This window comes from Festucalex cinctus, chromosome 16, assembly GCF_051991245.1.
Source record: "Festucalex cinctus isolate MCC-2025b chromosome 16, RoL_Fcin_1.0, whole genome shotgun sequence".
Lineage (NCBI taxonomy): Eukaryota > Metazoa > Chordata > Actinopteri > Syngnathiformes > Syngnathidae > Festucalex > Festucalex cinctus.
The window spans coordinates 18,230,632-18,240,505 of NC_135426.1; positions in this window are offsets into that span (position 1 = coordinate 18,230,632).

Below are 9,874 nucleotides of genomic sequence, written 5' to 3' on the forward strand. Positions count from 1 at the left end.
TAATGTCTTGTGCCACTAGTCTTACAGTGGCTAGGAAGAAGCTATTGTGGAGGCGGGTCCTGCAACGGATTTGACAGCGTTTACGCGTGTTTTGAGCTCTTGTATTTATTGAAACAGGCTCTTTCAGCCATTTAGCATCAAAACGCATCAAAACTGACCTGGCGAAGTTGCAAGAGTTTGCTGCACATCTGGTCGCTCCTGTCTGTCGCCGATCAATCTCACCAGAAACATCTGGTAAATGTTTTTTTTTTTTTAGGCCTGATGTGATCTGTCTGATAATGGGTAGGGTGTTGATGGACAGACGGATGTTATTCAATGATTTCTTTTGGCACTTAACTGACATATGGAAGTGTTCCAATGACGGATCTGTAAGTGCTCTCAAGAAGAAGAAAAAAAATCATACAAAAGGGAAACTCAATGTAGTCTTGAACTGGACTTTTTATACAGTTAATCTTTGATTGAAATGATCCTTGTGGCAAGGCTAACTTTGAACAAGAACAAGATGTAGTACTTTGAAGCCTCATTATGTCAACATGCACTGATACAAATGCACTACAAATTTTCTCTTGTCAGGAAATGGAGGGCCATACTTTACATTGTTGTTTTTCCCTCCATGATAAAGCATTCATCATACTTCATACATCACGAGGGCTCCCTGTTCAAGTGTCCCGTTTTTCAGCGTCATCACTGTAGCGGGTGTTGCATTTTTAATGTCCACAATGGCGATGCTTTTCTTCACGCAGCCCCTCGGGCTCCCCGCATGACGCCAAGCTGAGTAATTATTTTTCTGGACCAAAGTGAAATCATCAAATATGCAAGCAGCAAGGCGGAGGCAGAAAGTTTTACATGGATGAATTAAGTGGGAGAGGACAAGAAAAGGCAAGTCAGCTGACGGATGAAACTATGACTCAGAAAAGATGAAGAGTGGGGTGATGTTAGCAGAGTTGATCATTTCAATTTTACTTGCTGCAAATTGTCTTTTGCCTTTATGATTCCAACCGTATTGTTCTGTTGAACAACTTTCCTTGGTGCGATGGTCCACCATGCATTTCTTTAAAGTGGACTGTAGCAGTTCATTTGAGTTGGTGGAACAGATCCCTTTCAGTCTGAATGATCCTCCGTGAATCGGTCATTCTAATACTTTTAATTTTAAATGCTCGATCCTGCTGTTTGCTAGAATCTCGCTCAGCTGCCCTTACCAGAAAGAAGAGTCAGCCTGATGACAACCAGATGCATGCAAATAGCAGGTGGACACACTTTTAACTCATTTACTTCCAATAAAGTGTAAATACGTTTTTTTTTAATGTTCTAAGTGTCCCAAAGACGTATTTATACTTTTTTTTTTTTAATTCTAGACCATACAAAAGGCTTTGATGCAGCCTCTCAACTGCAAAGAACGGTTGCAGAAATGGTAGTTATTACACAAACGGCCAGCAGGTGGCAGCAGAGCAAAGGAGATCAACCAGGGCCATGAAGAAAAAAAGCTCAATTACTTACAATTTTAAATAGATTTGTGAAAACTGATGAAACTTAGCTCTCTTCTAATGCTAATTGCTGCAAAACGAAAACAGATAGAAACATACTTTTTTTTCTGATAAAAGAAGAGACGTTAATCTTTCTTTTGATAGGTTCCATGCTTTTATAGCCATAGAACACAATATTCTGTGGGCCTTGCAAAATCAGTCAAAATCCAGTAAAACAGCCGGGAGCGAACGGGATTGCTTCTGTGAAAATGGCTGGGAGTGAATGAAGAGACGAGTCAAATTTCCAGTTTCTTTATTCACCAGTGTTTTGCAGTTGACAACCAAGCACATAAACTCACATCTGACAATAAAACTCATCCCGGAACAGTCCGTCTGACAACTTATAGCCAAGTATCAAGTATCCCAACTATAGGCGGCCTCTCGTAAAGAAATGTGTAATAGAGACCAACGAATAAATTCCTTTCAGTTGGATACGTCCGTGAAATTTAAACAAGAAGAGCAGGGTGTTCCTGGCAGACTAAATATTACCTGACGAGAACACAAACAAGAGGCACAATTACGCAAACCAGGTTCAAATTGTTTGCGCAGAAAATTCCTCGTCTCGTACGTGAGATTAAATCGCGTCCGTCTTTGTTTGCACTGTGAAATAGGCATCGAGAACAATGGCGGCTAGTAACAGCAAACACACTTCCAATTGTAGCTGTAAACCACAGTAATTGTTCAGGACATTGTTTATGTCATGCGTTGTGTATAACATGCCTCGGATAATTAAACAGCCACGTGAATACCACACCTGTAGCCGCACCGCAGCATATGACGACAAATGCAAACACGAATTAATGGGGAACATGTTTGCGGTGAACGCAAAAGAGCGAGCAGAGGATGGCGAACTTGAGTTTGGTTCTGAGGCGTGGAGGTTCTTTGCTCCATTTTTCAGAGGAAACGCGTCGATGATTATCAGAGCGGAACATTGCATTATTTATCCCACACTCTATCTGGCAGATAGAAGAGTGAGGAAGGAATCGTGGATGGAGAGAAGGTGTAACAGTGCTGCAGGTGATGATGAGAAATGACCAAATATGGTCGACGGCTGTGGTTATTGCTGGTGTTTGTTGGCAGATTTCCACGAGGGGTGAGGGCACTTACTGTTTAATATGAAAATGATGAAATGTATTCATTAAAAATCCATGAATCATAATGACAAAATGTGTATGGCAGATATAACACCCAACAGAATAACTCCCTCCAAAAGCCGCCAGATCACCAAAGTCATCAGTGACGTGTTTTAGACACAGTTGAGAGAGAAAAAGGGTGGCAAAAGTTTGTCCACTGAGGAGACCACAAGTTCGCGCAGGAATAATTTGAAATTAGAGTGAGTCCTAATGAGTTATAATTATTATTGGTAAGGATTCACACAACTGGAATCACTCCCTAATTTAGTGTTTTGCACACAAAAAATAACCTGCTGGTCAATTTCCTCACAGGCCAGCTTTAAGACAACCTCCAAATTTGCATTTAACTCTTTGACCGCCAAAAACGTTTCATAACGATGAGTAAAATCACGATGGATGCCACCATAAATGTTAAATGACGTCAACTAATTTTTGTTTTTTTTTATCAATGGGAAGTGCAACATCCAAGTGCAGCGCTGCCTGGTCAATGGGTTGTGGAATCAAAAACAGCCACTAACGATGGCCAGCAGATGGCAGCATTGTATCTCTATTCAATGGGCTGCTTGGTGGGTACATACAGTTGTCGGGACAGTTTTAAACTCCCTCTTGATCACAATGGTATTTTTATTTTCATACTTCTGTATTCTGGATAATTTTATCACTATACAAATCAGAATGTGTCAAATTTGCCACAAATCGTATTTAAAGTTCAGAATCTACTCATTGTGTTGACTCCTAACTCATTCAATGCCAGCCCAGTTCAAATGAATCATTGGACGACTATAGCCGTCAATGGCAGTCAATGCGTTAACTTCAGCATGTCTGACCTGTCACCGAATTGAAACTGTTGAAAATAACAGTTGACGTGCGAAGGCGTAAACGTCACAAAGAAAGAATGCAGTGACGACGAAGACTGTGATTAACAATCTGCCGGCGCTTGAACCGGATGTCTCGCAACTCTGTTTAGTTCCAAATTACCAAACACGCAAAACTCTCGGAAGTGATGCTATAGTTTACCCTTTAATAGGGGACAATAATCCTTTTTGTTACATTAAAAAAAATATCATAGCAATTCTTATATACATGCAAATAAGCGTACATGGAATTTTAAATGTTTTGAATCAGTGCTTTGACATACATTTGGCACATTTTTGTGTGGATGCTCACAACACAATTACCTAATGTCAACTGACTTTTTTTTTTTTTTTTTTTTTTTTTTATTTTTTTTTTTTTTATTTTTTTTTTTTATTTTTTTTTAAATAGATGCAAGTAATCCCAATGTTGACACATCAATTTTGATGAACTTACAAGCAGCAACTGAATGCTGCATCCTGCACGGACCGCCTCTGTGCGTAGGTGCTCCCATGCGTTATGAATTACTCAAGGTTAATAAAGCCTTTTGAATTTTTCAAGTAGGAATAAAGTGCTTGTGTCGGGGGGGAATTTGTTCGGCAGGGTGTGCTCACATGTGATTTAAAATATTCTTGTATTTAGGTCACAAAGTATATTTTGCTGATTATTTTGTTGTTGAACAACATGAGGATCTGTTTGTATCACCAACTGTCGCTGACTTAGTTTGCTTTGTGACTTTTGTCATGACTAGGCATCCCTGCGTGATGTCCCCTCACCACAATAACCCTTTTACACAGTTTCCACCAGATCATACACGAGTGCGAAATGACGTTGGTTTTCGAGCTTTGGTGTGAGGCAAACCTAGCCTGAGTAAATAAAGGTCACTTGAGATGAAAAAAAAAAAAATGTCGCCTCGAGAATGTGGAGCTTTAGTTTACTTCTCAGAAAAGCATTTTGTGTGGATGATATGTCCAACATGTGTGTACACACAATGTGCATTATGCATATTTCTCATGAATTATTTGGCCAAAATTAAATAGATGCCTTCGCATGAAAAATACATGCTCGTGCAACTTTGAAACAGTCATCCTGGCTAAGGTGTTTCCCTGCCTTTGACCTACTTTCTATTGGTTACAAGCTCCAACAGGGAAAGTTGTCAAGCCTAATGGAATCAACAACAGTTATTTCTGTTAAAATAGTAAGACGTAAACCCTATAGAGTATGCATTTTATCTGTTAAAGGGGGAGAATGAAGGAAGTTTTTTTTTTTAGTACTAATTGTCATGACTGTTTTGGGGCAAGGGTTATGTTTAGGTCATGCAAGGGTTATGCTTACTGTCATGACTATGGTCATGCAAGTGTTATGCTTACTGTCAAGCCTAGGGTCATGTAAGGGTTATGCTTACTGTCATGACTAGGGTCATGCAATGGTTATATTTACTGTCATGACTAGGGTCATGCAAGGGTTATGTTTACTGTCATGCAAGGGTTATGCTTACTGTCATGACTAGGGTCATGCAAGGGTTATGTTTACTGTCATGAATAGGGTCATGCAAGGGTTATGTTTACTGTCAAGCCTAGGGTCATGTAAGGGTTATGCTTACTGTCATGACTATGGTCATGCAAGGGTTATGCTTACTGTCAAGCCTAGGTTCATGTAAGGGTTATGCTTACTGTCATGACTAGGGTCATGCAAGGGTAATGTTTACTGTCATGACTAGGGTCATGCAAGGATTGTTTACTGTCATGACTAGGGTCATGCAAGGGTTATGCTTACTGTCATGACTATGGCCATGCAAGGGTTATGCTTGGGCCATGCAAGGGTTATGTTTGGGTCATGACCGTGAGGTCAAGTGTCTGTTTTGAACTGATGTAACCAGGATCTCGTTTCTAGCCACTAGAGGGTGCTAGAACTGCACAAATGGAAATCAACCTGACTTTTTTTTTAACAGATGTGTTCCTTTTAAATATTGTCAACATGACATCCCTAATACACAATAAATGTATTATTATTATTATTATGTACATCAACCACCCTCCCGTTCTCCATTTTAAGCACGAGCCAATGGAGACATCAGGCACCCTCTAGTTGTGCCCAATAAGTTTTTAAAAAACAAAACAAAACCAAAAAAGACTTTGGTAACAAGTTGTATTTCTGCAGAATGCAAATTCTAAAACACTTTATTTCCTAATTTCTAGTGTCAGAGCTACATAGAATATTAAATGGGATGAAACCATGCAAAAAAAAAAAAGGGTGACTTCACCGCCATCTTTATCAAATGTATCAAGTTTCTGTTTCAAGTTATTCAAACTTGTGTTCCAATCTGAGATGACACACCTTTCCACCTCCAGTGGAAATCCACTGTGTGTTTGATAAAGTGTGACAGCGATCCCTTGCCCGGAGCCAAATGGGACAGGGAAGTGGGTAGAGGGAAAGGTATGCACGGGAGAATAGAAGGAGTAGACAATGCAACAGCAGGACCGGATGGAGTAGGAAACAGATCAGCTCAGAAAAGGAGGAGGGAGTTCGGAGTTGAGACGAACGAGAGCTGGACTAGAAGGATGGCGTTAACTGGTGTCTGGGTCAAATTCCCAGTTTCATGGATAACTGCTTGGAATTGACACATGAAACTGTCGCACAAAAGTCCAATTTTTACTGAAACAAAAGTCTGAAAACCACACACGAGCAGATAATTAAAAAAAAAAAAAAAAAAACCTCAATGACCACCAACCTCATTGCAAGAAACAGGAGAAAATGTTACAGATTTCGGATGAGAGTTAGAGAAGTTGATGACATAGAAGGATGATGATAGAAAAGAAAGGTTAACTCAAGGTCACAGGTTCGGTTTACTTGTCGTGGCAACCTTACAGACAAATAAAAGTTTTTTTGTGCTGTGTTAGAGAGAGAGAGAGAGAGAGAGAAGGTGTATGTGGAAGAGAGTTTCTGGGTTAGATTGCGCGGTCAGATAAGTCCATGCACAGCTCTCGGATTGTAGAAGGAATGTAACACAAGAGTAAGTGCTCCAATAAATAAAAGCCTTTCAACAAAAAAAGGAAGAGGGACCTGTAAAGGGGGGTTAAGGTGTGTGAAGCAACAGTGAAGAGTAAGCAAGCTAATATTCACAGTGGGTATAACCCAAAATATTGTTTGAAGATGCCCAAGAACCGCATGGTTTCCTTTGTGGGGTTGTTTGTTTGTATCTGATGAGTAAATGTAGCATGTAAACTTCAACAGATGCATTCACTGATGTTATGTAATCTGATTGGAGTGCTACGACAGCTCCACAATAGCAATAATTACTCAAATGATTATTGTTGTGACCTTGCTCCAAATGTAGTAGTAGTAAGGGTTAGTGAGGCTGAGAACAGGAGAAACGAACAATAGGGTAGGAAAAGGGTGTTGACCTTGACAAATGATGTGACAATACAGCAGGCAATTAATCGTCAATTATAATGTGGACAGGAAGGGAGTGATGCTTGAAGATAAAGAGCGATTATGTGACCTAAGAAACCTGCACGGTAAAATTGGCTGTTCTTGGTGTTACGGTACAGGTGTCACGAAACTACGGAGCCCCTATGGTGACATGGTAGAAAAAAAAAAAAAAAACTGCGTTCCCTCGCAAAACAACTTTGCGTTCCCTCGCAATCTTTGCGAGAGAACGCAAAGTTGTTGTTTTTTCCGCCTACCATGTCACCTTGGCTGCGCTCGTAAACACTTCCGGGTCATCTTCCATGTGATCAAAAACGACGAGGACGGAACGTTTGTAAACATGAAACAAAGCAGTGGGAAAGAGACGAGGATGGAGCATGTATTTTCCCACTGCTTTGTGTACACGTCGCTTTTGGTCACAGGGAAGATGACCTGGAAGTGTTTACGGCGTAGCTAAGGTGACATGGTAGGCGAAAAAACAACAACTTTGCGTTCCCTCGCAAAACAACTTTGCAAAGATTGCGAGGCAACGCAAAGATGTTTTGCGAGGGAACGAAATCTTTGCGCTCCCTCGCAATCTTTGCGAGGGAACGCAAAGTTTTTTGTTTGTTTTTTTCTACCATGCCACCTTCGGGTCTCCGTACAAAACAGCCTTAAATGCCAGATTTAGATTTCAGCATTCCCCCATAATCTATCCATTTACAACCATTTTTTTTATTGTCATGTTTAAGGCCATAGTATTCCAAATTATCATCGGTCACATGAGCCTCCAGAGTGACACCAAAAAAAAAAAAACTTCACTGCATGACACTGGCACAAAGGCGCACACAAAGCATCTGTCACGTTGGCCCTTTGAAGAAGAAGAAGAACACAAATGTCACCTCCGGGTGAGCGATAGCGACCATCTGTGTTCTGCGGCAGGATTGGGACGCCATTAACAAGCCCTGAATGATATCACTCATGGAACATTCGCCTCGTGAAAAAATAAGACATGGAGTTCTTTATAATTGTGCTTTTGATCTGTAACCAGAGGTGGGGAAAGTGCCCACAGATGCTACGCTTGATTGAACAAGGAGTTGTGTTTTGTGACAACCTATATTTATTTTTGTGTGTGCTCAATTTAGTTGGTTTGCTGAAAATCTTTTTTTTTTTTTCAGCCGCCGCACCCAAAGAGGTAAAAGAGGGGTATAGGCATTGCTTATTAATAGATGAATAAAAGAACTTTACTATAAAGTTTATTTACTTGTTTATTTACTTTAGTAATTTATGGCAGGTGACTACTGCTGACTACTGACTTTGAATGGATGGATGGGTTTTTATTTGTCATTAAACTACAAGTTACTACTTCATAATTATTAGTGATACTACTACTATTACTAGTATTTAATAGTTAATTACGCTGTAATTTTCACATAATTTATCCTTTAATTTCCTTCATGAGCATTCAGCTTAGCATTCAGCTTTCAGCATTCCCACGCAATTTCTCCAGAAATTGCACTTAGTCTAGTTTCTTTGCAGTTGTTTGCTCTTGTTTTGGATTTTGTTGATCTAGTTCCTGGAGTATCGCCTCAAATCGTGACAGAAGTACGGTTACGTGTGTAATAGAAGACACTGGTAGAAATAATAGTGCTGATGAATGAAAATGCGCAATTACAATTAGAAATCCCGATTTCCATGAAGTTGGGGTGTTACATAAAATAAATTTATATTCAAAGTAAGTGGGAAAATGTGCTGCGGTCTGACGAGTCCAAATTTCAAGTTTTTTTTTTTTTTAAATCATAGCTCAGCAAGCTGATCACAAGCGTACAGTGAATATGAATTTGATGTATTTTTTTTTATAAAATTAGGAATTAATACAAAACAAAGTGAAAAATTTAAAAAAAAAAAAAAAAAAAACTTTATTCACTAATATTAAACTGACATATCTAGGCATATTACTGATAAACCTTGCCCAGATGTGCAGTTCATCCAGTAAGTTGATCCAAAGAAGAAAGTTCAACCTGGAGGAAAAAGGAATGCAACTGCTTTTATTATTTACTCAACTTTCCATCTCTTGTTTGCTCAACAGTGCAGTCACGGTTTCATCCGCTGGAGGGTCTTCGATTAAAGTCGAGGGGGGTGGTTAAAAGGTCGAAGGCAACACCCAGATTATGTTGTTGCTACATTCCAGCAACTGTTTGTTACTCTTTTCGTTTGATGTTCTGTCAACGCTTTTGAATATATTGCGTCATCCTCGGAGCAAATCAAACATTTGCCCACATTCCCTCAAATGCAGAAGAAGGAAACTGTGAAATGATAGCGTGCATGGCATGTGTGCTTCCATGTCGGGCAAGTTCGGGCGGCGCGCTCAAATTAGACATAATTGACATCTTTGTATCAGTGTGTATCCTGCTTTTTTGGATCCGACTGGTGAACCTGAAGTGGATCTTACTTGTGTAGGCCAAACCACCTGCACTATTATCTCTTTAAGACTTCCCCCAAGGGGCTTTTTATGACATTAATAATGTACATGGTGTACCAGCGCCAGTGTTCGATGGTCAAACTGGCATCTGCTTTCACATTGTTTATCAGTGATTGTTAGTGCACAGCTAAGTGCAAAGAAATCTTCTCAGACAAATAATGAGCATATTTTGCCTTTATTTGCGATATTTAATCTTGGTTCGAATGTAGTGTTTGCACTAAAAACATACATTTCAGTCTATTTTTAGAAATGTAAGACGAATTCCTCATGAGCACAATACACCAGGTGACTAATAACAAATACTTTTTTTTTTTTTATGGGGCTCAATGTTTTCTTTGTGGCTCATTAACTGTCAAGTTGTGCCGTCTGCAATGTTTGCTTTAAGATGAGCTCTAGTGCTTTTTAAAAACACTTTTACTGAGTTTATTTTCTTTTGTGCAAGGAATTTCTTTTTTTTTTTTTCCTACAGCTGCTGA